The following is a 22912-nucleotide window of genomic DNA, read 5'->3' on the forward strand; positions in this document are numbered from 1 at the left end:
CAACTGAACAGAGTCTAAGAGACAGATAAGGGAGATACAACCCCAGGTATTGGTTCTTTTGAGGGATAAAGAGACCCACGGGTTCTATGGTCATGGCAGAAGGGGTTCACTGCCATGACAGATGGCCCTTCTTTGGAGCTGGTGTTTCTGCGTGATGGAAATGGACTCAGAGGGGATCTCTTTTCACAAGACTTGCATGCTACTTTATTGGAATTGTAGTTGGTGCTGAGTTTAAGATATATGTAGGGGATTTGAATCTCTGGACTGATAATATGACACCCAGGCCCAGAGCCTCAACAGACTTCAGCTCCTACACTTTGACTTATTGTACTTACTCCACTCAGCTAACATGGAGTTGAAGAAGGTCAACCACCACAACATGGAGCCTAGAGTGTCTACAACTAGAAGCGGGAAGAGTGCATCCAGTACCCATGTGGAATCTAAGCCCTCACTTGACATAGGTGTGCAATGGACACAGCCAATCCAATGTCCACAGAGGAAATGTGAAATGGGTGTGGGAACGGTAGCCATGGGGGCTGCTGGGTGTGGGGAATGGGAGGAAGAGATGAGATGTGGAGGCGTTTTCGGGACGTGGAGTTGTCCTGGATAGTGCTTCACGGACAATTACGGGACACTGTAGATCCCCCCAGGGCCCACTGGATTGAACGTGAGAGAGTCTGGGCTATGATGTGGACCATTGACTATGGGGTGCAGTGATGCTCAGAGATGAACTTACCAGGTGCAATGGATGTATCACGATGATGGGAGAGAGTGTTGCTGTGGGGGGAGTGGGGGGCGGGGGCGGTGGGGTTGATTGGGACCTCATATATTTTTTTAATGTAATTAAAAAATAATAATAATAAATAAATATTTAAAAAAAATAGTGGATAATCCAAAGAAATCACTTCTATTAATAATTGGCATAACAGATATTGTTGAAGGCTTATCCATATCTTTCAGGCCTATTCATTTCTGGTGTACTTATAGTAATTTCCATTGCTAGCATCTCTAACTTTTTTTTTTATTAGAGAAGTTGTATTTATAGTCAAATCATGCAAAAAAAAAAGAGTTCCCATATACACCCCCTCACACATAGAGTTTTCCCTATAATTAACATTTTGCATTAGTGTGGTACTTTGCTACAATTGATGGAGCAATATTATTCTAATTGTACTATTAATGATAGTCTATAATTTATATCAGGCCTCATTATTTGTGTTGTATGATCCTATGTTTTTGTTTTTAATTTCTATTTTATTAGCATATATACAACCTAAAATTTTCCTTTTTAACCATATTCAAAAATATAATTTAATGGTATTAATTATGTTCACAAGGTTGTACTACCCTCTCCACCATCCATCACCAAAAATTTTCCATTATTACAACAAATTTTGTACCAATTAAGTATTAACTCCTCATTTCCTACCCTACCCCAGGCCCTGGCAACCTGTATTCTAGTTTCTGACTAGGAATTTTCTTATTCTAGTTATTTCATATCAGTGAGATAATATGGTATTTGTCCTCTTGTGTTTGGCTTATTTCAATCAACATGTCTTCAGGGATCATTCATGTTGTTGCATGTATCAGGACTTCATTTATTTATATGGTTGAATAATATTTCATTGTATGTATATATCACATTTTTTCCTCATTCATCTGTCGATGGACACTTGCATTGTTTCCACTTTTGGACAGTTGTAAAAAATGCTACTATGACCATCTGTGTACAAATAACTGTTCAAGTACATGCTTTCAATTATTTTGGGTATATACCTAGAAGTAGGATTGCTGGGCCTTATAGTATCCATACTTAATGTTCTGAGGAACTGGAAAATTATTTTCTACAGTAGCTGCACCATTTTAAATTCCCACAATGAATGATTGTTATTATTTTCCCACATCCTCTCAGACACGTGTTATTTTCTCTTTTATTCTAAATAGTATCCATTCAAGTGGTATTTCATAGTTTTGATTTGCATTTCCCTAATGGCTAATGATGTTGAACATCTTTTCATGAGTTTACTGGCCATCTCTATATCTTCCTTGGAGAAATATCTAGTCAAGTCTTTTGTCCATTTTTAATTGAATTGTTTGTGTTTTTGTTGCTGAGTTGTAGGATTTCTTTATATATTCTGGATATTAAACCCTTATTGGAAATGTAGTTTCCAAATATTTTTCTCCCATTCTGTTGGTTGTCTTCTTACTTTCATGATGAAATTTTTTGATGCACAAAAGTTTAAAATTTTGATGAAGTCCCATTTACTTTTTTTTTTCTTTTGTCACACATGCTTTTGGTGGAAAGTGTTGTGGGAAACTGGCTTAGCTGTTGCTTATTGTAAATGTTACACCTGTTCTATTGTAGCTGTTGCAGTTAGATGTTGCAGTTGTACCCTATCATTGTAGATGATGTTGCAGTTCTAATAGCAAACAGCTGCTAGGTAGTTTCCAATAAATATGAGGTGGAAACTAAGGTCGAGGTTCTCAGTTCTAGAAGTTGTGAGTTCCCTGGTCCCATCTTTATTTCCCCTCTTGTGTCTCTCTCTCTGTCCCTTTAATTCATAAGTTCTGTGTTGCTTTCCCTTTGAGCCAACCTATCACTGAGCTTATCTCAGCAGGAAAGTCTAAGTAAACTTTGTTTAACACAAGGTCCTGAGATGATTCCCTATCTGTGTTAGTCAGCCAAAAGGGTCCTGATGCAAAATACCAGAAACTGGTTTGTTTTATGAATGGTATTTATTTGGGGTAGAAGCTTACAGTTACCAGGCCATAAAGTATAGGTTACTTCCCTCACCAAAGTCTGTTGCCATGTATTGGAGCAAGATGGTGCTGACATCTGCAAGGGTTCAGGCTTCCTCTTTCTCTTAAGGTTTCATGGTCCCAGCTTCTTCCAATATCTGTTGTAGGCTGGGATAAGTCTCATCTCTCTCCCAGGGCTTGTCATTTCTCTCTGGGCTTAGCTGCTCTGCTCCCTCCACAAGGCCAGCTGTAGATGATTAGGCTAACTGCTTATCTCCCTTCCTGGGGCCTCTGCCATGTCTAATGGAGCCTTCTCTTTTTCCTCACATAATACATATCTGCTTCTCATGTATTTAGTTCCTCAGGCTCTAGTTCTAAACTCCAACTAACTCCTCTGCATCCTGAGGGGTTGGGGACTCAATGTCCTACTGATGTGGCCCATTCAAAGCCTTAATCATAATTTAATCAAGTAAGAGTGAAATCTCTGAATCCAATACAATCTAATGTACCCAGAGGAACAGACCAATTTACAGATATAATCCAATATCTATTTTTGGAATTTATAAATAATAACCAAACTGCTACTGTATGTTTTCTTCAGGAGTTTTATACTTTTGGCTCATATATTTAGGTCTTTGTTCCATTTTGAGTAAATTTTATAAATGATGTAAGGTAGGAGTCCCACTTTCACTCTTCTTGCATATGAATTTCCAATTTTCCCAGCACCATTTGTTGAAAAGACTGTTCTATCCCCATTTGGGACTTGACACCCTAGTCAAAAATCAGTTGTTCGGAAGTTAAAAGGGGGTAGATTGTGGATATCTTTGACATTGCTGATATTATCTCCACCTGTGTATTCCTGGCAATGGCATAATCAAATTAAGAGAGCAGCAAAAAGAATCCTTTGAGGATGAATTTGATGAACATGTAATAATCACATTAGTTCCAGTAAAAGAGAAACTGTAAGAGGAGTATCATATGGAACCAAGTACTTGAACTGCAGAAGTTAAACTAAAGAAGTCAAGGAAAAAGAATAAAATTCATCTCCCTTAAATGAATGAGCAATTCGAAGCTTGTTCAAAGCCTAGTTATAAAGAACCAGTGCTTGCCTTGCTGACCATTTTGCCTCCAGTCAAAAAGATACGTTGGGACACTCTCTGGAAGTGAGGCTAACAATGTAATTTGAATATTGAAGCCAGAAAATAGAGATTTACTGAGACTCCAGTAACTTGCTTACCCTGAGCAAAAGAGAATATTCTTCACACACCACAGGAAGCCAAGTTGTGGCCACACTCAAAGAAATGCAAGATGGTGACCAGGACATCAAAGAATCAGAAAGCTGTAAGAGGGCAGCAGACTTGGCCCAGTGGTTAGGGCGTCCGTCTACCACATGGGAGGTCCGCGGTTCAAACCCCAGGTCTCCTTGACCCGTGTGGAGCTGGCCCACGTGCAATGCTGATGCGCGCAAGGAGTGCCCTGCCACCCAGGGTGTCCCCCGCGTAGGGGAGCCCCACGCACAAGGAGCGCGCCCCTGAGAAGAGCCGCCCAGCGCAAAAGAGAGTGCAGCCTGCCCAGGAATGGCGCTGCCCACACTTCCCGTGCAGCTGAGGACAACAGAAGCGGACAAAGAAACAAGATGCAGCAAAATAGACACAGAGAACAGACAACCGGGGGAGGGGGGAATTAAATAAATAAATAAATCTTAAAAAAATAAAATAAAATAAAATAAAATAATGAAAAAAAAAAGGTCGTAAGAGAAGTGAGAGAGAGGAAATGAGTAATACAGTTGAAGTGGTTAAGTTCAGCTCAGGAGGCAATACTGGCCTCATGGACAAGAATTGCTGCAAGAGCAGCTCAGCCAAAGACTGAATTCGTGTCCCATTCCTACTTCTTTTGAAACCTTTTTGCTGCAAACCCCTGGTGTCTGATGGTGTGTGGTCCGTGGCAGAGTTCTCCCTGCAGACACGAAGTGCTGGGTTTGCCTGCAGTTCCACGCAGGGCCGGCATGGGTACCAGACACTCCCAAACGGATGATCTCTCTTCCTGTTAACAGCCTGCACTTTCCTATCCCCAGACAGAGAAGATAATACGTTGTGCCCCGAATGTATGAAGGGGAATAAGAAATTAGTAAAAAGATTAATTATAATGGGAAAGGAAATGTGACCTGCTTTAAACACACCAACACTACTCTTTTAGAATGGACAATGTTTTTATAACAAATGACAGAGAACCCATAGCCAAATTGACTTGCATCCCAATAATTGCTGTGCTGTGTGCTAACCATCCTCAGTGCTGCCTGTTTTCTCGAGTATAAATGGGAATATCTGGATTCTGGACTTGCCAAAAAGTGACTGCTACTGTTGCTTTTCATGCGAAGAGGTTTTCCCATCCACTCCAATTGAAATGTTCTTCTATGTATTGGTTCCATATAAATCACTGTTGAGGAAGATTTTCACTACAGAAAAAGCATCAGTAAATATTTTAGCATTAGGTATGTAGCTACATAGAATATGTTTTTGCTCCTTTTAAAAATTGTTTGCATGTATAATATATTCACAATATTCAAATGTACTTAAGGGTATAGTGAAATATTTCTTATTATGATATGACACAATTAGCCTTGTTCTATCATATTGTGTGTATGTGTATTTGTACCATGAAATTTCTACAAGTGGTTTTGCTGTAGAATAAAATTCCTATAAGTAGAATTGCTGAGTAAAAAAAAATCATTGGTCATAGACCTGAGGGTTTATTTCTGAATTCTCAATTCTATTCCATTAATCTATATGTCTGTGCTTGTGTGAATATCATGCCAGTTTGTTTACAATAACTTTGTAATAAGTTTTAAAATTGGGATGTGCGAGTCCTCCAACTTCCTTTTTCAAAATAGTTTTTGCTATTCAGGGCCCCTACCCTTCAATATAAATTTGATGAATGGCTTTTCAATTTCTGCAAAGAAGGCTGTTGGAAATTTGATTTGGGATTGCTTTGATTCTGTAAATTGCTTTTGGTAGAATTGACATCTTAACAATAGTCTTCCAATCCATGAACGAGGAATGTCCTTCTGTTTTTTTTTTTTTTTTTTTTTTTTCCTTTTATTTCTTTTAGCAGTGCTTAATAGTTTTTCATATATATAAGTCCTTCACATCCTTTCATTAAATTTATTCCTAGATATTTGATTCTTTTTGTTGCTATTATAAATGGGATTTTTTCTTGACTTCCTTTTCAGATTGTTCATGACTATTGATTTTTGCTTGTTTATCTCGTACTCTTTAGCTTTGCTGACTTTATTACATCTAGGAGATTTGTTGTAGACTTTTAAAAATATTTTCTATATATAAGAATTCTTAAAAACAGGGGAATTTTTACTTTTTCCTGTCCAATTTGGATGAAGCTTTCAATCTCTTGCCATTGAGTATGATATTAGTTGTGAGTTTTTATATACAACCTTTTTAGTGTTGAGGAAGTTTACTTCCATTCCTAGTTTTTTAAGTGTTTTTTTAAAAAGATTTATTTAAAAAACTTTTTTTATTTCTCTCCCACTCCCTACCCTCCCATCCCCCTCCCCCCTGTTGTCTGCTCTCTGTGTCCATTTGCTGTGTGTTCTTCTGTGTCTGCTTATATTCTTGTCAACAGTACCCGGAATCTGTGTCTCTTTTTGTTGCGTCATCTTGCTGCATCAGGTCTCCATGTGTGTGGTGCCATTCCTGGGCAGGCAGCAATTTTTTTCATGCTGGGCGGCTCTCCTTATGGGGCGCACTCCTTGCATGTGGGGCTCCTCTACATGGGGGACACCCCTGTGTGACATGGCACGCCTTGTGTGCATCAGCGCTGTGCGTGGGCCAGCTCATCACATGGGTCAGGAGGCCCTGGGTTTGAACCTTGGACCTCCCATGTTGTAGGCAGATGCCCTATACGTTAGGACAAATCTGCTTCCCTCTAAGTGTTTTTTTAATCAAGAAGAGGTGCTAGATTTTGTCAAATGCTATTCTGTATCAATTGGGATGATCATATTTTTTTCCCCTTTTTTTCCTATTAATGTGGTGTCTTACATTAATTGAGTTTATGTTGAACAATCCTTGCATACCTGGGATAAATCCCATTTGATTATAGTGAATAATTATTTTAATGTTCTACTGTAGGATTCAGTTTACAAATACTTTGTTGAGGGTTTTTGCATCTACATTTACGATGATATTGGTTCATAATTTTCTTTTCTTGTGGTATTTTTATCTGGCTTTGATATTAGGGTGATGGTAGCCTCATAGAATGAAAGATTGTTCTCTTCAAGTTTTTTTGGAAGAGGTTGAGCAGGATTAGTGTTAATTCTTCTTGGAATATTTGGTAAAATTCACAATGAATCCATCTGGTCCTGAGCTTTTCTTTTTGTGAGGTTTTTGACTCAATCTCTTTACTTGTTATGGGCATGTTGAGATAGTCTAATTTTTCTTGAGTCATTGTAGGTAGTTTGTATGTTTCTAGGAATTTCACTAGGTTATATAATTTGTTGATATACAGTTGTTTGTTCATAGTATCCTCTAATAATCATTTTTAATTCTGTGGGTCGGTAGTAATGTCTTCATTTTCACTTCTGAATTTATTTATTTGCATCTCTCTTTTTTATTTGTCAATTTAGCTGAAGGTTTGTCAGTTTTATTGATCTTTTCAAAGAACCAACTTTTGGTTTCATTGATTCTTTTGCTTTTTAATTTTCTATTTCATTTATCTCCACTCTAATGTTTATTTCCTTCCTTGTGCTTATGTGAGGTATAGTTTGTTCTTCTTTTTCTAGTTCCTTCAGATGTGAGTTTATTCTGATTTGAGATCTTTCTTCTTCTTAGTGTAACCATGTAGAGCTATAAATTTCCCTTGTAGTACTGCCTTTGATGCATCCCATATATTTTGATATGTTGAATTTCTGTTTGCATTTACCTGAAGATATTTCCCTTGTGTTTTTCCTTTGACCCATTGGTTGTTTAAAAGTACATTGTTTTAGTTGCATATATTTGTGAATTTTCCAGTTCTGCCTCTTGTTGATTTCTAGCTTCATTCCATTTTGGTTGAAGAAGATGTGCTGCATGATTTCAATATTTTTTACTTTATTGTAACTTGTTTTGTGACATAAAATATGGTCTATCCCGAAAAAGGATCCATATACTGCAGTGAAGAAAATGTATTCTGCTGCTGTTGGTAAAGATTTCTATTTCTGTTAGGTCTAGTTGGTTTACAGTATCATTCAAGTTTTCTACTTCTTTATGGATCTTCTGTCTAGATATATGCATTGTTGAAAATACTATATTGAAGTCTCATTAATATAGAACTGCTATTTCTCTTTTCAAACCTGTCAATATTTGCTTCAAATATTTTGGGACTGTGCAATTAGGTGCATATATATTTTTATAATTGTTGTGTCTTCTTGTTGAATTGATCTCCTTATCAGTGTATATTGACCCTTTTTTGTATATTGACAAAAAGGGCCAATATACACTGTTTTATAAAGATATTTCTAACAGTATCTCTTTTACTTGATGTTAGTAAAACTATACCTGCTCTTTTTTGGTTACTATTTGCATGGACTATTTTTTCCCATCCTTTCACTTTCAACCTACTTATATCTTTAAATTTAAGGTGAGTCATGTAATTAGCATATAGTTGAATCATACTTTTCAATACACTCTGCTAGCCTCTGTCTTTTGACTGGAGAGTTTAATCCTTTTATATTTAAAGTAACTACTGATAATGCAGGGCTTTCTTCTACCATTTTATTATTTCTTCTTTTGAAGTCTTACAGCTTTTTGTGCTCCAGTTCTTCTGTTAGTACCTACTTTCATATTTATTTGAGTTTTTCATATTATACCATTTTGAATCTCTTCTCAATTCCTTATGTGTATATATTTTCATATATTTTCTTTGTGGCTAACATGGGGCTTAAATTTAACATCCTACATCTTTAACAATCATGTTTGATCTGGTACCAACCATTTTTAGTTTTCTAAAAGCTGCCAACAGCAATATACCAGAAATGTGTTGGCTTTTACAGTGGGATTTATTAGCCTAAAAACTTACAGTCCTGAGGCTGTGAAAAAGTCCAAATCAATGCATCAGGTCATGGTCTCTCCCTGAAGACCTGCTGCCAGCAGTCCTGAACTTCTCTGTCAAATAGGAAGGTACATGGTGGTGTCTTCCTTCTCCTCCAGGTCTTGTTACTTTCAGCTTCTGATTTCTTTTCTCCTGGATTCCATTGATTTCAGCTCCTTGCTTTCATGGCTTTCTCTCTGCCAGCTACTGTGTTTCTCTCTCCCTGTATCTCTCTCTGTATTCATCCTGTTTATAAAGGCCTCCAGTAAGAGGATTAAGGTGCACCCTGGGTAATGCCCTACTGAAATAATCTAATCAAAAGTACCTTAACTGAAGTGACCTAATCAAAATGTCCTACCTATAATAGGTTCACACACCCAGGAATGGATTAGCTATAAGCAGATGATTTTGGGGGGTCTACCCAGTTTTAAACTGTCACACTAACTTAACTTCAATAGCAAATATATATATTGTTCCTATATCTCTTCATCCTCTTTTGTTATACTGTTACACATATTTTTATACATTGCGTATGTCTAATACCATAGATTTTTCTTTATTATTTATGCATTTGCATTTTGGAACCTCTAAGAAGTAAAAAGTAGAGTTAAATACCAAAAAGTACAATGCAGTAATACTGGCATTTATAATTTCCCATATGATTACCTTTACTGGAGGTCTTTATTTCTTATTTCTTTATTTCTTCAGTCCATTGTCTGGTGTCCTTTCTTTTGAGTCTGAAGATCTCACTTTAGCATTACTTGTAGGGTAGGTCTACTGGTAATAAAACTCAGATTTTGGTCATCTGGAATGTCTTAATCTCTCCCTCATTTTTGAAAAAAAATTTCACCAGATACAAAATTCTTAGTTGGTATTTGTTTTCTTTCAGTACTTTCAATATTTCACCCCACTACCTTCTGGCCTTCATGGTTTCTGATGAGAAATCAGCACTTAATCTTATTTGGACTCCCTTGTACATGTACATTGCTTTTTTCTTGCATCTTTCAGAACTCTCTCCTTGCCATTGGCATTGGCATTTTACAGTTTGAGTACTGTGTGTCTGGGTGTGGTTCTCTTTGAATTAATCCTAGTTGATGTTCATCAGGCTACTTGCATGTGCATATTTGTTTCTTTTGTTAAATTTGGGAAATTTTCTGCTGTTATTTCTTTGAATATACCTTCTGTGCCATTCTCTTTTCTACTTCTGGGACTCCTATACTACATATATTTGTAAGCTTGATGGTGTCCCACAGGTCTTTAAAAATATTTTTTCTTTCTATTTCTCAGGCTGAACTTTTTCAACTGTCTTGTCTTCAAGTTCACTGATTCTTTCTTCTGCTAGTTCCAAACTGCTGTTGAAACAGATTATTTCTGTTTGATTCCTTTTTGTAATTTTACCTCTATTGAGATTCTCATGTTGTTTATTAATTGTTCCCCTTTATCCTTTAATTCTTTCTCCATATTTTCCTTTATCTCCTTGAACATATTTCTAATTGATTTTTAAAAACCTTTGTCTCTTTTATCCAAAGACTGATCTTCTTCATTAATGGAGTATGACTTTTTTCTTGTTCTTTTGGATGGGCCTATAGTTCTTGTTTATGTACACAATAGATTTTAATATTTAAAGTGTTAACTCTGGGATTTAGTTCCTGAGCTGTATATTCCTTAAATTTGTATCCAGCTGGTGATATGGCAGAGATTTCCTTGAGGGCCAGGAGCAAACATAAACAAAAACCAAAGCAATAAACACTTCAAACTCTATACAAATTGTCTCTGTCTTGCTTGGTGCTCTCCTTCAATGTTTAGACCTCTCATCAGGAAGTTCATCCTAAAGCAAATGTAAAGTGTAGGGTGGTCCTCTCTGTCTTTTATGAGCCTAAGTCTTGTCCTGGGCTTGTGCCTGTTCTTGACCTTAGAAATACCCTGATTTACAGGAATTTGAATGGCCCCTCTATTGCCTATGAATTAGACTTTCTCCCCCTCCCTGGTGATCTATAGTATCACTTAAAGCTAGTAATTCTTTGTCCCCAACTGCTTTGACTTGTCTGTAAGTTGCTTCTGCCTACAGAAAAAATCTAGGAGGGTTAGATGAATTTCCTGGTTCATTGTTTCATATTCCTACCCTATTGACTTGCACAGACATACTGGCACACCAATGTGTACATAGGGTATCTCTGCTCCCTCTGGAACAGGACCAGGGGCCTGTAGTGGGAGTGTAGTTGTCTGTCCATTGTGCTGGGAAGGGAATAGAGGAGGGCCAGTAAGGATGCCATGGGCTTCTACCATTTTTAAAACTACATTTTCTTGATTCAGCACTCATTCAATTACTGCAATCCTTTAACTGTTTTTTTGCAGTTTTAAGGAAGATAGTTCTGCCAGTTTTTAAAAAATATATTTTTAAATTTATTTTTAAAAGATACATAGATCACACAAAATGTTACATTAAAAAATAATGGAGTGGGAAGTGGCTGTGGCTCAATCAGTTGGGCTCCCACTTATCATATGGGTGGCCCTGGGTTTGCATCCCAGGGCATCCTTGTGAAGGCAGGCTTGCCCACATGCCACAGAAAGCTGCCTGGTCTGTATGCATCATGGAGTGCCACCGGCCCATACACACCACTGACAGCCGACTCAGCAAGGTGATGCAACAGAAAGGGAGACAATTAAAAAAGCACAGAAAAGCATGCAGTGAATGGACACAGAGAGCAGACAACAAGCAAGCCCAAGGGGGGGGGATAAAAAATAAATAGGAGGTTCCCATATACCCCACTTCCACACCCCTCAGTTTTCCCACATCAACAACTTCTTTCATTAGTGTTGTACATTCATTACATTTGATGAATACATTTTGGAGTACTTCTGCACAGCATGAATTATAGTTTACTTTGTAGTTTACATGCTCTCCCAGTCCATTCAGTGGGTTATGGCAGGATACATAATGTCCTGCATCTGTCCCTGTAATATCATTCAGGACAAATCCAAGTCCCGAAAATGCCCCCATATCACACCTTTTCCCTCTCCCTGCCTTCAACAACTCCCATGGCCACTGTCTCCACGTCAATGATATAATTTCTTCCACTGCTAGAGTCACGATAACTCTATAGTAGAATACCAGAAAGTCTACTCTAATCCCTATTTTATTCCTCCATCCTGAGGACCTTAGTATGGTGATGCCCACTGCACCTCTCAATTGAGAGAGAGCTTCAATCCCACATGGCTGGTGGGTGGGCTCTGCCAGTTTTTGCTAGTTGTTTACTGATTCTGTGGGGGAGTGGCACCTTAGAGTGTTTTATGCTTCCATCTTGCTCAACCAAATCATTTCCAGTTTTTCACCTGAGGATATTTTGAAGCAGAAGTTGTCTGTTTAGCTTACCTTTAGACCAAGTGGAAGGGCCAGGGTATTAGCTCCTTTTAGAAACAGTCCTCAACAAAGGACAGATGGGAGTTTGGGATTAAGTACTCCAACTCCCGCATTCCAAAAGTGGAAGAACTCTGAAATATAAGAGTCTATTAGATGCTATTCCAATCTCTCAGTGAGATTAATTCCCATTGCCCAGAGAGGCAACTTGCTTGATAACACATCCTTTATTGTCATCATGCTTTATTGGCATCCTTTCCATTCCTGTTTTATTTCTCCATTCCCCTACCAGTTTATCTGTACCTCCCAAATAAAATACTTGCAAACAAATCCTTGTCTTAGGGCCTGCTTCTCAGGAAATCAAAACTAAGATAATTAGAAATGAAAGCTTATGGAAATTCTCCTAAGGCATATTTGCAAAGCAATACCTTGAGGAAGTCTGTTGCTTTAAATAAATCACACATCCCACTGGACTTCAGTTTCCTTGTTAATAAAATTAACAGGTGGAACAAATTATCTCATTCTAAGATTTTATTATTTTAAGACCTGAGTCTGGGTTTCTTTCTCCCTCATCCTAGCACTATCTCAGCAGCTTACAGTTCAGTCTTCCCTCTTCTCTATGCTGGTAAGTACCACTCTCTTTCAGGAGCCTCTTAACTGAGCTTCCAGAAAGTCTTCATGCTCGATGTATCCTTTGGGCGCCCAACTCTTGCTTGTCATCACCTCATACTCTGGGTACCATTCCTCCTACTGCCTTCTCCTAATCAAAGGCGGAGAGCGTCAACCTCAGCTGCAGTGTAGGCAGGATTACAGGCCCCTTCCCTGTAGAACTCTTCACTTTCTTCTCCCCTCCCTGTTTGCTCTGTCTGATGCAATCAGAATTTGCCTCTCTGTGGGGCTCCCACAGTTGCTCCTTACATAAGGCATGAGCATTTGCTGCTCTATCTGATTTCATTTGTATAGTTTAATCAAAAGGGATTCCATACCATACTGAATAGATTTGTACAGCATGACAGCCTGTTTCTATAGACTAACTTGGTACATTTTCAGGTGGTTGAAATAATTGCTAGAATCACCAGCATGGCTTGCCTTCAGGGAGTTGGAAGTAAAGACAAAAAAGTGAAGTGGGAGAAAGCAAGGATTTTAAATATTTGTTTTGTAAAATGCAAACACAGTTGTTATTTTCCATGGCTTGGCTTGACTGGTCTGGAGAGGGCTCCCATGCATTTCCTGAGCACCTGCAGCTCAGCAGGCTGTCCTCCTGGCAGAGAGAAATGCATTTCGATTCTAGGTATTTGTTTTCTTTTGTTTGCAGCTATTCTTAGATTTGGAATAGACATGTATATAAAGGACTATGGCAAGAGCCTCATGGGGTCAATGTGGCATCATTGTTGCTCAGAAGGGCCTTCTGCAGAAGTGCTGCCATTCATTGTTTTTCAGGTGGTTTATCTCAGTTTGTTGGGGCTTTGACATCAGAACCTCAGAATCATGGTAATTCCAACACACATCTTGCCATCTGAATGAATGAGAACAGATGTATGAATGTATGTGGATTTGATTAGACCGATGGCCGGGATCTAAAGCTCTGAAATAAGACCCTGGAATGTGGAACCCCATGGAGGAGTGAGATAATCAAACAGGCAGATACAAAGAGACTTCTACCCCTACTCTAGGATAAATTGAGGTAACAGTGATGGTTGATTACAACAGAGCTTCTAGTGTGGGGCTGGTGGCCTTACTCATATCTACCAGGCTCTGGGGTGCTTTTAGGCATTTCCAAGTCATTACATTCACATTGGTTCTGAGCCAGGCTAAACTTGCTTCCAAGTATACCATGATAGTACATTATTATCTTGAATTCATTTTGTGGAATGGCAGAAGTTCCCCAGGTCAGCAGATCATTTATCAGCTCCAAAATCATGTTTTCCCTCCCTTCCAAGTTCAAATCTGATCAAGGAAACACCAGGATGGGTAAAGGAGGAGAGATTTCAAAATGGACATAAATGACCTAGACTCTTTCTTCCCTAGATTGGAGCAAAGCTTGAGGATCTAGATCCAACCTGGGTTGCTGATAGTTCTTTGCTAATAACCCAGACTTGGTTTTGAGGCAGCTGTAGATGGAAGTGACTTCAGAAAAATATTTATCATGTGTCTTGTGTTATGGTATATTTCCTTCATGGATTTTAAGCCCCTTGTTCACTTGGCAGCGTCTTTCATTTTTCTCATTTTTAAAATATCTTTTCACAATCTTAGTGTGTCAGAGACAGTAATTATCACTGAATATGCTTCTTGTGTTCTCTGGGCCCATGAAGTATTATTAGTGGGCTATGTGGGTAGTTCTGGCCAATGAAATAATATTTGTCACTGATAAGCTGAGGCAGCAAAAAATCCACGAATGATCCGATGGTCTCTTCCCTCCTCTGTTTTTGAGGATAACAATGTTCCAGAAGGCGGTGTCTCCTTTAGTCTGTGTTCCTCGGTAACACAGACTCAGTATGGAGCACAGCCCCCTTCTGACACATCTCAAGCATGTAATGTGAGTGAGCAATAGAGTTTTCATGTATCAGATCCCTGAGATTTTAGGATTTATTTGTTACCACAGTATAACCTAGTCTTTCATGACTAATATAGTATTTGGATGCTCCTGAGCAGGGTGGATCAAAACAGGTTCAGAAACAGGGCACTGATGAACTAAAATATAAAAATATGTCAACTTGGTTTAATGATCAGGGCACAAGGGATAAGTAAACTGATATAGGAGACTGGGAAGGTGGCGATTATAGAATGCTGCAATATCCCCCATAATATCTATTGATAAGGCAAAGCTGAGTTTATTGTGTACTGCAGTAAGAGAGTACACCACCTTGACAGAGCCCCTGGGATAATGGTCACAATATAACAAAATGAACTGTAAGTGAAAGGGATGCATCATATTTGGGTAGGCAGTGCACAGTTCATATATGATACACCAAAATCTTTCTTTCTCTGGTACTGCCACCAACATTCCAGATGTCAAGTTCTCTGTCATCCTATGCTCCTGAGTGACCAATCTTTTTTGCACATGTGGCATGAGAAATAAACTTGTCCTGTTTCAAACCACAGAAAATTGAGGAAGTTGTTCTTATAGCACTATTACCTGCCCCATCCTGACTAACAGACCAGTAAAGTGCCTTGCATTGAACAAGTGGACAAAAGACATTATTCCAGTCAGATTTGTTGGAAATCATTGATGTAGCATGGTTAATTAGCCCAACCTATGGTACACATTGCCCAAACTTTAGGAAGTTCTCGTGCTTGCATGATAATTTAGGAGACATAAGGGAGAAAATAGACACAAGTTAACTCTTAATACAAAGTCAGTCCACGTTAAGTGCTAAAATAGAAAGATCAGTCAAGTGGTCTGATAGCAAGAGTGGGGTTGGATTAGCTCTATTTGGTACATCTGAGAAGGATTCAAGGATGATATGCTGTTAAATTGTTAAATCTGTTTCTAAAAGAACTAGTTGGAGATGAAAAGCAAAACGAAAAAGAAGCCATACGAATAAAGGCTGATCTGCCTTTCTGTTGGATAATAGAGCTAAATAGTCATCTAATAAGAGCCTGCAATGGTTTTTGTATTTTTGGCAACTGATAAAATCAAAAGGTCATTTTCTAGCTGCTAAGTTATCTCAGTGGAAGTCTGCTCAAGAAAAATGATACTTTACATAGTGAACTCATGTAGGGGTAGCTGTTAAGATGCTCTAGAGACACTAGATTCTAAAATAAACATTTTAAAATGTTATTAAATGATCAGGACTTTTCAATAACACCTTCATATTAAAATTCTACTGTGTGTAAAACAAAACTAAGCTAGGAGACCAAATCATCAAATGCTGTTTATTCCTATGTTTGCTGTAGTAAAGGGAATTTCTACTGTCATTTTTGCTCCTGAAAGGTTTCCATGAGGATCTGAAAGGACAGTGAGTTTTATAGAATAAAAATGGGAAGTGTTGAGAGATTCTCTGATTGGAACATTATTAGAGTGAGATTTTTAGAAGAGGAGTAGAGAGGCTTTGCTATTATTAGCCTTTAAACTATATTTGGAGGTCCTCTATTGTTTGCAAGGCAACAGGTGAGCAGGTTTGGAGATTTCGAGAGAAGAGGCTGTTCAGTCTCAGGAGCAGTCAGAAAGACCTCTGTGACTCATCATTTCCTAGAAATAGTGGGGATTAAAAGAATGTTCTTTGTGGTTAAACCAATAAAATATTGAGTCATAGTCCTGTGGGCTGGTGATAGCATATAGTTTTTAAACTGAATTATTGATCTTAATGAGTTTTGGAAATGGTAGAATTCTCTGCTTTCTCATCTGTTGCAGAGAGTTGTGAGGGTTGGGACCAGCCAACAAATCTCCCTTGATTCTATTCTTTTCATATAATGAAGCCAGTAAAGCAGGTGATATCTAAGTTCTCTTCTGATTCTTTCAAGTCTAGGATTCCAGGTGGCCACAGACTAATTTAACTGCCTCATGTTCCTCAAATGCCAATTGAGATGAATAGCAATTTTTCTTTTAGGGTGGTTTCAGGGAGAAATCATGTCCTATCAAGAAACTTATAGATCATTACACCCACCAAGTTATAAAACTCTCTGTAATAACCAGCCACTCTCTGTTATTCAAAGATGATTGCTTTTGGCAGTCCTCATTCCTAACATATGTCTCTGTGGCTCAAAAGACTGGTGAGGGTGAGTCCTCCTTTTTGTACATCCCTGGAGAAAAGGCTTTTTTCAGATTGCGGATATAGCCTTGCCTCCCGGAACTTAGGGACATTCATGACCCTGCCACTTAGATGTGCAGCCAGCTGGAAACCTTTATTCAAAGGAGCAGCTCCAGCCTTAGCGGCTGCCAGGTTGATGCAGCTGCAGTTGCCCAGCAGCCCACATCCATGCCACAAAGCTGGAATCTGTGCCCTGGAACAACCTGCATCCCTCCCTGCATATGGTTTCTCCAATCAGCTCGCCCAAGTGCTGTGGCAGAGTTCATCTCAGGGCTGAAAGGACTGTCATGGTTTTAAAAATTGTACAGTAGCCCTCTTTTCATGTAAGTTATAAATAATGGATACTCAACAATAATCCGAGAATGTATTTATCAATGATCAGTATTTTGCTAATGCTGTCTCTGCCATAAACACTTCACAAAGCAGGGATCTCCTTACCCTTCTATTGGGATGCATAATCATTTACCAGTTCAAGTAAGACATTTGAACTACGCATGGTATGAGCATTCTTAATATTTACTAAGCTGTTACTATGTGCTAAGCACTGTGCCAAGTTCTTTACATGAAAAATAACTTATTTAATTATCAAAATCACTTAAAGAAGTTGTAACTCTTTTTTTAGCCCCTTTTACAGATGAGAAAAACAAAGCATAAAAAGATTAAGTAACTTTCCCTGAGTCATACATAGAGTAATGATATCCTCTAGTAATGTCACTGAAGAGTCTTGCTGAATAGGCAGGCTTTCTATTTCTATGTTTGTTCTTTTGCATTGGCTGTGGATTTTCATTTTGGGAAAACAAGTTAGTGGATTTCAAGCATCTTAATTTCATTTCACTTTGAAAATAGCATCACAAAGATGCCACAGTACTGTAGGGGCTTAGTTCCTGTGAGAGGCTTATCCAGAGTTGGTATTAGTTGGCATGGTTGCCTATGAGTATCTGCCATCATAAATTTCAAGTTGTCATCCCAGAAAAAAGAGAGAAATGTGTTCTTCATTTTATACTTATTGATAGTCATGGTAGATACTATGTTTCCTGGAGAAAAATGGCCACCCTGAGAGCTGTATCCCCAAGATCTGGCAGAGTTGTTGTATTTTAATATCATTTCACTGAATAAAGAAGGAGCTTACTTATTTCTGAGAATCTAGAATGAAGCAGCTGGGAAAGGCATTACGTCACCTCTCTGCCTCTTTCTGCTTGCCCATCTATAAAATGGGGAGCACAAGAATGACCTCAAAGAAAATGCTTGTTGAACATTCTGGAATGCGCTGTGCAGATGGCAAATGTGCCTCATTTTCACACATGGCCCTTCCCTAGAGAGTAGGACTGAGTATCAATTTCCCTGAATCTTTGCAAGCATGGGCTTAGATGAACATTTATGAAGTACTTATAACTGTTCGGTGTATCACTTGTGGAAGCATGCATTTGGTTTGAATCTTGATGAAGTTTTCTTTTTTTTCTCTCTCTCTGTTTTCCTGGCATAATATTCTGAACAGCAGCAATGCAATCTGTTGTTTGTTTAGAAAAGATGGCAGAGGGTGTTTATTGTATGTGTGCATGAGTGTGTGTGTCTGCAGAAGAGTGCTCACATAAGATCTGTTTACAGTTCAGTATAAAAGAAATTCTGTAACAGAGTTACCTGAGTTAGTGATCATCATTTTGGGTGGAGTTGAGGTTTGAAATGAGTTAAAGCTACACTGCCACCACAGCCACGTAGTAGAGAAAATCTACTATTTGGCTCTTTCTCCTCAACATATGCATCTGGGCACATGCACAGATACACACACGTACATGCACACACACAGCAGAAGTGTTCGTCATCTCATGGTTTTCCCATAGTAGCATTCTGTCCTTGGCTTTGGTAGCCCTATCTTCTCCTCATTCCATCCCCATCAATGCATCCCATATTTTGAGTCTGGTCTCTGTTAAAACCCAGAGGAAGCCTCTGTGCTGGTGGAAGCATCACCATAGCAACATGGCACTGAGTCCTGCCCTGAAGGTCTCAACCATGCTTAGCTTCTGGTCTCAGCCCAAGTGAAGCAATATGAGGGTCTTGCTCACTTCCCACCTCCCACTGCCCTATTAATGGTGACCTTGCACTACCTTTCCTCCCCAGGTAGGTCCATTCCCCTATCCTTTGCCCACTTTTATGAGCTTGTCCATTTTTATTTTTCTCTCCATCAAGCCATACTCAGTGCCAATTTATTTACATGATTCTGATAATAAGCCAGCTTTTCCCAAAGGTACAGTTGGCAGTCACCTACTGCTGAGATTCAGGGCTTCTGAGAAGAGTTCTTTCTGAATAATTAGTCACTCAAAGATGTGAGGAATTCTTAGAGCAAAAGAGAGGCAATTTTAGGGTAGTGGATCAAGTGTTTGTCTTATGGTTAGGAGACTGGGTTCAAATCTATTTCCTATAAATAACAAAGAACGGAACATTGTGTGTGTGTGCATTTTTAAACCAAGGCTTGAACTACACGTATGCTCAACAATATGTATGAATCCTAGTCATGTGATGTTAATTGTGAAAAATGAGTTCCAGAAGATTACCTATTATGTGAGAGGGGGAAGAAAAGGATTGGATAAGAGAAGTGAATGTAAGTTATTGTCAATGGGTTGGGCAGTGAGTTTTTGGAAAGTCATTATTTTACTTAAATTATTTTGCTTAAAATAAAGAAGGCCATGCTTGAACAAATGATGGTGTGTCAAGAAGCAATGGTTATGGTTTGAGGGCCACAAAACCAATACAAAATACCTCTTAACTGGTTGCTGAAGCAAGTAACTGCACCTCAGCTATCTTACTTGCAAAATGAAGGGGTTGAGCACAGTCATCTTATTGGTCTGTCTTAGGCAGAATAACACTGTAGTTGGGAGAGCAGGCTCTGGAGCCAGACTTCCCAGGTTTGCATCTCAGTTCTGTGACCCTTGTCAAGCCAAGAAACCACTATAGTATCAACAGCGCCTGTGAATTTGTTATTACTATCACAGATAATTCCATATCACATTACAATTTTGCAGATACCTCAAAAAATCATTAATGGTCATAATTACTTTGAAATTATGATAGTTAGTATACCTGTTCTAGATCTTATTATTGAATGTCCTAATAAAAGAGCACACATATTACCATATCACAAATTTGTTATTTCTACAGCTATATTTCAATATATTTTATTTCCTTGGTAATCTTATTTTTCAGAGGGATAGCTTAGGTTTCACCAGAGAGCCAAAGGAGTCCATCATTTAAAAAATTTATGCAATCTTTATAGAAAACTCAGAATTCTCTAAACACACAAGAGCACATACACACAGGGAGAGACATACTTCTATTAAGTGGATAGCTTGTGTGACCTGAGAAAGTTTGAAATATACATATGTATATTTATTTCACTAATTTTCCATAGCTATAGTTTTGATGTTTGTCATTTCTTTTGATATGAGATCTGTATATTCCTTTGAATATCTATAGCAAGATGGTAATTTTGACACATTAAGTGCATGGAAAAGAAGTGTATTCACTGCCTCTTGAGTTAAACTCTGCAAAGGAAAACACTCTTTTCAAACTGATTTTAATGTGTTAAAATATTTCTTTCAAATTCTAAATCATTTTTGAAAACTCTTGAGAGAATTTCAGGACCTGAAGATCTTTTGAGTTTTTTCTTCCAACTGAAAAAATGTGAGGGCCAATGTACAATATGACACCATTATATTTCCTATATTATACTCTTAGAAAAATAGGCACACAAGGCCTTATGTACTGAAATTTCTCCAGGGAGGAATACATACAATTTCTTTTTACCTTTTTCTCATCCACTGACTTCTTTCCAGAGATTTTAATCCCAATTAGTTCTTCTAAAATTATTCAAATTATATGTAAGTTTTCAGTGTAACTGTGTAGTAGAGAAGCATGTACCCAGCAGTCTGGGAGAAATTTATCAAGGATCTATTTGTATAAGGGATCAAAGTGTTTTATAACAATAATTCATCTCAAGGTGAAGAGGAAATGAAGGTAGTACACAAGCTAGATAAGGAGCTATTGTCAGAGAGATGCTATTTTTTAGCAGAGAAAGAAATGTACTCTTCAGATTGTTCTCCATCTGGGACTTGAGCAGATCTCTAAGGTGGCAAATATAACAAAGCTGAATGACAGAAGAATCTCTGTAATTTTCTGGGAGCTACTTTCTAGTCTCTGTGGCAGAATCTAAGAAGTGGGTACAACTTTTGATCATCTCAACATCCATTTCTTCCTAACTCTTTAGTTTCCTTGTTGTGGGCAGCAGTTACCTTGCCTCCACTCTCTGACTCAACAAGTATAATTCTATCCCTAACCATAAGGACTGGTTTCCAGCATGGGCATAGGATGAAAGATGGCCAAATCAAAGGGAAGCTCAGGGCTTATGTATGATTGGCCAGGGAAGAGAAGTGTTTTTTGTTTTTTTTCCTTGAAAAAAGTGATGTGAGCTAGTAATATCTGGAATTAGTGAGTCCATTTTGCATATGGGAAGCCAGCCTGAGCCATGAAGCTGACCCACAAAGGAGGGTAGAGAGACAATACATTTGTGCAGGTTAAAACAAGCCTGAAGAACTCCAATTCTGGATTTTTCTGGTACATAAGTAAAATGTGCCTTTACAATTTAAACCACTTCAATTGGGAGTTTGTTATTTGGAAGCCAAAACTATTGCTTCTTTTGGATCCTTCATCATGGTTGCTATTGGGGCATGCTAAATTTTATAAGAGAAAAGGGAAAGAGGCAATGGAAGAAGTTATCTGGACTTCCAGCTTCAGAGCCCTTGGTGGAAGCAAAGTTTGTGCATGATGCAGTATGTTTAATAACCCTTCTTTACAAATTAAAACAGGTCTGCATCAAGAAGTCTGCTGGTATATCTCATGGTCTCATATCAGTTACTATGTCAGTTAATGACAGAAACCCCATCTTTTGATTCTGTGCCCAATGAGCACAGTATTGTGGATTTTAAGTAGTTATTTAAAGTTTTAAAACCTGGAGATATTTTACGAAATTCCTTTGGATCTGGGGCATGTATATTTATATACCTAGAACCCCTGAAATTTGCCCACAAAGGATAACTAGGTAATTTTGGGTTAACTTTCTTTTATTATCATTAGATGAGGAGGACAGAGTATAATTATTGAGATCACCTCAACCCCCAGTAGAAAAGTTGTATACATGGTCCTGCTAATGGAATGCCTTTGGCTGGCATGAGAGATAAACTATAATAATAACAAATGCTCTACTGAGCATTAGTTTTATGTTAGATACTGTGTTAAGTGCTTTATGTGCATTATCTCAATTATGAGGTTGTTGCCATTACGTTATTTTTAATACTTTACAACCTTAGAAATGCAGTGGGACTGTGACTAGGAGGTGTTGGTAAGAGATATACGAGTGTTAATAATCTCAGGCCACCCTGTGACATTGATACTTTTCTACTCAAGATTATAGAAATCACCATAATCCCACTCAGGATGCAAGCAGGTCCATCTAAAATGGGTTTGTGTCATTCATGAACCGAAAATTGCTATTTTAGATGCTACCACTAATCTTTTTCTGAAATCTCCAGTATCTGTCATTTTGAGTTTGAATAACACATCACAATTTTTGAAAATTTGATTTCAGTAAAAGAAAATTAATTTTTCAAAATACACTTATTTTATATTTGAAAGTAATTTGATTGAATGCTTCATGCTTCATTGGTTGACAACTATATAATAAGGAACTATAAAGAAGAGAGAGGTATTGCATTTCTGAATATATGGGATAAAGAATCAATTTTTGTACCTGCATATTGTTTTATTTTTAAAGTTGAAATAGCAGTTTTATAATTCTTCTGAGGTATTTTAGAGAAGGTTGATGATTCTGACACTTTCATGAGAATAAACATGTATCTCCTGTGACATGCTTATAAAATGTTTATAAAACAATCAAATGTCTTATAATGAAGTTTTTAAAATTTCTTGAATGTGGATG

Source organism: Dasypus novemcinctus, chromosome 14, assembly GCF_030445035.2.
Source record: "Dasypus novemcinctus isolate mDasNov1 chromosome 14, mDasNov1.1.hap2, whole genome shotgun sequence".
NCBI lineage: Eukaryota > Metazoa > Chordata > Mammalia > Cingulata > Dasypodidae > Dasypus > Dasypus novemcinctus.